Raw genomic sequence first — 6,000 nt, 5'->3', positions numbered from 1 at the left:
CCTGGGCTGTACCCAGGCAGTTCATGCTCTCTGGGCTCTCCTGACCTGCCGGCCAGTTGGCAGCCCAGAAGGTGACATTTGTATGCAAGTAATTAGGGACTTGGGGAGCTTGGAAGAAAAGTTATTTCTTTTATGCAAAATTATGCAAGAGGTAAGGCTGAAATAAGGACAAATGAAAATCCTCTCCCCATCCACAGTGCCGTCTGCTACCAGCTGCGGCCCCACTTCCTTTGCTTCTGGAGAGGAGAGGAATGGCTTGCTTTGTCTTCCCAAGGATGAGGGATGAGTCATCATAATCGCTTTCTCCAGTGTCTTCCACAAGTGAAGGACAGCTGGCCACCATGCTGTAAGGCTCCACTGGGACAGTGCCTCCTTTTTGCCCTCCCGATTGTCATGAACTGTCACAGATGGCGTTTAACTAAAATTTCCCCAAAGGATACTTTCTTCCCACCATCGTTGGTACCTTAGTTCATGGCATGTGCTATGTTCTGTCCAAGGTTGGAAGGTGGAAGGCAATGTTTTTACCTAGAAGCTAATTTTTTTTATTGTATTTTGCACAATCCAAGTTTAATTTGCATCCTCAAAGAATTCATATTTACCATTTTTTGAGCTCTTATTATGTGCCGGGCACTGTGCTATCGCTCTGAACTCTTATGAATTTTATGAACTTTATGGAATTGCAGATTTCAACTGCAGTTTAACCTACAAAACCAGATACTTCCTATGGTTCAGCCTAAGATCTGGTTTCACTTTATCCTCACAGTAGGTCTATGGGGGAGGTATCGTTTATTAACTTTTGGGGTGGTGAGGAGCCACTGTTCAGGGAGGTTAGGGGGTTCGCTTAGGCTCGTGTGGCCAGAAGGCTGGCTTGCGTGAACTAGCTTGTGCTATTTTGCACCTTACTCTGGGGCTCAGGAACCGTACTGTGGGTTTCAAGAATTTTGGACTAAAATTCAGTGCTTTTCAACAGGATGCCGTGCTGTGCTTAAAACAAAGTAGGCAGGTTCAGAGTCACAGCAACTGGGGTGGGGGCCCTCCTAGCATTTACTGGGTGGGGCCAGGGGGCTCAGCATCCTGTAAAGGGTGGGGCGGTCCTGACCAATGATGAGTCATTCCAATCCAAGTGCCAGTTTCCTCCTCTTTAGGAACATGGGCTCGAGTGAATCCCAGGTTTCTTTAGCAGTAGAATCCAGCCATTCTGAGCCTTCAAAGGTGGTGCTTCTTTCCGTGAGTAGCTGACAGGCTGTCTGACCAGCCCCCCTTTGAGGATGTGCTGGTCCTGCCAGGCTCAGGGCTGGCTCCTGGGGAAGATGATTCTGGTTTGTGACCACATCCCCCAGGCATAGTTGACTCACCCAGGGGTGGACACCGAGCCAGGCTGATTTCTAGGAAATCTGACCACATGCACACACAGAGACCCCACCTGGCTGTAGCCACTGCGTATGAACTTGGGCTCGTGGCGGTCACCTTCCATCCATGTGGGCCTTGAGTAGCCGAGAAGCCCAGTTTGCAGTGGAGGAGGGTGGAAGCCACCTGTCAGAGCTTCCTTGACTCCCCAGCGGTCTCAGCCCCCACATCCAGCCTGCCTTGTCCATCATCTGCCTTCCTGTTCTTGGGTTCTAGGCGGCAGACTGCTTCCCTAAGACCAGTCCTCCTCTTTGGCTTAAGCCAGTTGGAAGTGGTTGCTGTTTTTCAAAACCAAAACAAGGTTGAGCAAGGGAGCTCTATCTGCTCTCCCTTCGCACTCACTGTGGAGGGGGGCTGTGAGGATGAGCAGGCTGCAGGCTCCATCCTTGGGAAATAAAGTTCAACTTCATGCAAATGTGAAGATGCTCATCTTAATTTGACTCCACAGGAGACTGATAGTTTTATAGTAGGAAAACTTAGCTTTCATTGATCGAGGTGAATTTTCCATAATTAAAAAGGCAAATTAACTTGTGAAACTGAAAGCTGCGATTAATTAACACATTTTACAAAGGAAAATCTCGTTTCCCAACTTAAACACATCTTTTTTCCCTTGAAATTCTTCTTTGAAATTGGCCTTGTTATTTGTCTAAAACTGTATCTAATATTCACTAATTTATTGTGCAGCTAATTTTAATAATGTGGACAAGCATGATCATAATTGAGCTATAATTCAAAGTAAGAACATAGGTGTTTTCCATATCAAATAACTATTACTTGTGAATGTTTTTCATCTTGTGGATTTTGGGGGGGCAATAAAAGCTATTTTCCTTATATTTAGATTGTCACTGCTAGAGTATTCCGACTTAATTACTTTCAAGGTTTTATCTTCATAAAAGTCACTGAACTACTTGGGAATAACAGTTTCAACATCCAGTGATAGAAATGTATGTGAAAAAATTCCATCCTCGGATGCTGAAAGAAATGATTACAGCAGTAGACATCTACACTCTGCTTCTTTTATTTTTATAATTAGAAGTACTGGAACCCATTATTATGAAAAAATAATATGCTTAATTTATTGAAAAATGGATTGTACCTGTTACATAATAGGAACCAGATTCTCAGCTCATCAGACAGTTAGGGAAATTCTCTGAGATACATGAATTTTCTGGAACAATTTTTTCTGCAGTTGACTTTCCAGGTGAGTCATCAGCAATCTAGATAACTTCTAGAATTTTAGAATGAAGCCCAGCTCCTGCAGAGGCCCCGGCTTTGCTTCATGTCTTGATCTGGATTGTTTACATCTGAACCCACTTCACTGATTTATTTTTCCTCACTCCTTCTGGGAGGTGGGGCAGGGAAGGGCTCATTGAGTAGAGTCTGGACGTCTCATGGTCCAAAAATGGTGGCAGAGTGCGTGTGTGTGTTTGAGAGAGAGAAATGCAGGGGAGTGGGTGGGGGCGCCACGATCTCCATCTTGGGTTTCACCTGCATCTGCTTGGCCGTCAGCCTTCATGACGATGATGTGATGGTCACAAAGGGTAAGATCAGCACCCTCATCAAAGCAGCCGGTGTGAACATTGACCCTTTCTGGCCAGGCTTGCTTGCAAAGGCTCCGGCCAATGCAGACACTGGGAGACTCTTCGGCAACGTAGGGGCTGGTGGACCTGCGCCAGCGGCTGGTGCTGCCCCAGCAGGAGGCCCTGCTCCCTCGGCCACTGCTGCCCTCGTTGAGTAGAAGAAAGTAGAAACAAAGAAAGAAGAATCTAAGGAGTCTGATGATGACATGGGTTTTGGTCGTTTTGACTAAACCTCTTTTGTAGCATGTTCAATAAGGAGCTGAACTCTTAACCTTGCCCCCCCCCCCAACTCCCCAAATGCAAAACCCCAGCAGCCTGTGGCGGTGGTTCTGCCCAGAGACCCTGATGCACACGTCCATGCGGATGGCGCCCCGGCTCCAGGCGTCTTAGTGGCTGCAGCGGCCCTTGTTCTTGCACTTCTCAGAGGTGGGCAGTGTGGTCAGCAGAATGATGACTCCCAAAATCTGCCCATGTCCTAATTCCCAGGGCAGGTGAATATGTTACCTTGCACGGCAAAGAAACTTTGCAGATGGGATTAAGTTAGTGATTTTGAGATGGGAAGGTTTTCCTGGATTAGCTGCATGGACCAATGTCATCACAAGGGTGCTCAGAAGATAGAAGAGGGGGTAGGAGGGTCAGAGGAGACGTGACAGCAGAAACAAGTTGGAGTGATGTAAGATCATGAGCCAAGGATTGAGGCAGCCTCTAGAAGATGGAAAAGACAAGAAAATAATTCTCTCCTCAGGCTTCCAGAGAAATGTAGCTCGACTCATTCACTTTAGACTCCTGGCATCTCGAACTATAAGATAGTAGATGCGTGTTGTTGGAAGCCACTAAGTTTGTGGTAACCTGTTACAGCAGCAATAGGAAACTAATACAGACAGATCGCTTCCCTTCTCTGAACCTCAGTTTTTTCATATTTAAAATGGGCTAATTCTGCCTGCCTCAAGGTGGGAGTAAATCTCATAAGGCAGATGAATGCATTGTAGAATCTAAAATAAGACACTAGGCCACTGAAACCTTTGCAGTGTGATCTGTCTGTGATGACAAGAGGCCATGAGGTCTGTAACCATGGGGCTGAAACGTGGGCCATCGATTGCTAGACATCTGGTTTCCACACTGATGCTGTCCCTTTGGGTTTGGGGGGCTTCCCCTATGTTCAGAGAGCAAACAGGCAAGGACAGGGGCACACACACACACACACACACTACAGAAGCTGAGCCGGGCTCACTGCCCAGGCCCCCGGGCTAAGGTGGAGGCACGTGGAGGTGAGCTGAGGCTTTGGAGCAGACTCCCTGGTGTTGAAAACCAACACCTGCTGGCTCTGAGGCCGCGGGCTGTGCTCAGCTGCGGTGAGCCTCATCTCTACCCTACGGTACTGCTCACCCTATTAGGATGCGGTGAGAAGTAAACGAGACTGTGGGTAAGAAATGCCAAGTGCAGGAGCCCTTGGTAATGTACCCACCTTGCATAACTCCTGCTTCCTGGGACAACCTGGCATTCCTGTCCCCGCCCAGGTTAACTCGGGGATGGGGGCGCGACTGGGTTGGTGGGGGGATAAACCCCGCACCTTCATCACCCCAGGGGGAATGGTTATCCACATAGTCACAGATGTGAAACCGAAATGCCATCTTCCCAAATAAAGTAAAATAAAACCTAGAACTGCCAGGACCGACACTGGAAGAAGAAGAAAGCTTCCTTTCTTTCTCCCGGGGAGTCTGCCTCCCTCAAGGCCTCTGGCTGATGCCCCCACTCTGCCGTCCGTGCCGGCCCTCAGAGCACGCTGTTCTCTTTTGCCATCTGTAGACGAAAGACCCTTTCCTGTAATCTCTGTTGCTCCAACAGGAGATTCATGTTCGAGAAGACTTTACAAGAACGGCTGGTGGATATTACAAAGGCAACATAGATCCGGAAGGACCAGGACCCTAAACATCTGACTCATGAGACAGAGCCTGTGGCCCAGGCTCCCAGGAACTCCATTCCTTCTGGGACTGACCCTCACCCTCTCTGGCTGCTGGCTCATGGGGAAAACCCAGACATCCTGGGACTCAGCAGGCAGGGACTCTAAAATAATGCCACTTGCAGTGACCAGTTTTGGTCACTCCATCCCCACTGGCCTCCTGCCTGGAAATGAGTGCCAGTGTCCCAGGAGCCCCTGGTGTCCACAGCCGTGTGAGAATCTGCCTCTGCTCGTCCTTCCTCTTGGCTCTGGCTCCCTCTTATTCACCATCGCTGCCTGCAAGCAGCATGTTACAGGTTCACCTCCGCCACCATGACAACCCCCATGGAAGGGCAGTCTTTAAGCTGAGATCTCTCCAGATGCACCCAGAACTTCAGACCCTCCAGGTGCTGGCCCCACGCCCAGGTAGGAATGGCCCCGGCTCTGGCTGTGAGCCACACTCGCTGCCACCAGGCTCCAGAAGCAGCTCTGCTCTGCACCTGGCCTCATCAGTCTCCTTCGAATGGGGGCACCAGACACCGACCATCACTCTGTGTCTAGGATCTCACCAAGACAGCTCTTTGAGCAGGTGGTGAGGCTCATGGAGAAGATGGTGGGGTTCATGCAGAAGGGGGTGCAGCTTCACACGACTTTCTCCCTAATCAAACTCTAGTCAAGCCCTCTGAGCCCTCTTCTTGAGTAAAACTCAAAGTCCCCCTGTAAAATCTGCAGCCTCTCAGCGCAAATGATTGAACCTCCCCGCTCCCCTTCCACCAGCATGCGTGCGCGCACACACACACACACACTCATTCAGAGGTTTCAACAAACAACTAAGAGAGTTTCTAACAGCTCAGGGCTGTGGACAGTAACGCAGCCCCCTTAAGTTCCCATCTGGGAGAGGTCAAGGGCGTCAAAGGAATGTACTTTCGCTCCAGGGAAAACCTGGTGATGGACAGAACCTACCTCCTCTGGACTCATAGAACTGTTACTTTGGAAAGTTTGTGATTATAGATCCTTTCTCTGCTCCTTTGAGATACAGATCTTCTACCACACACGACTGCCCTCTCAGGGACG

This window comes from Camelus ferus, chromosome 1, assembly GCF_009834535.1.
Source record: "Camelus ferus isolate YT-003-E chromosome 1, BCGSAC_Cfer_1.0, whole genome shotgun sequence".
NCBI lineage: Eukaryota > Metazoa > Chordata > Mammalia > Artiodactyla > Camelidae > Camelus > Camelus ferus.
Note: the sequence above shows the minus strand (reverse complement) of the source record.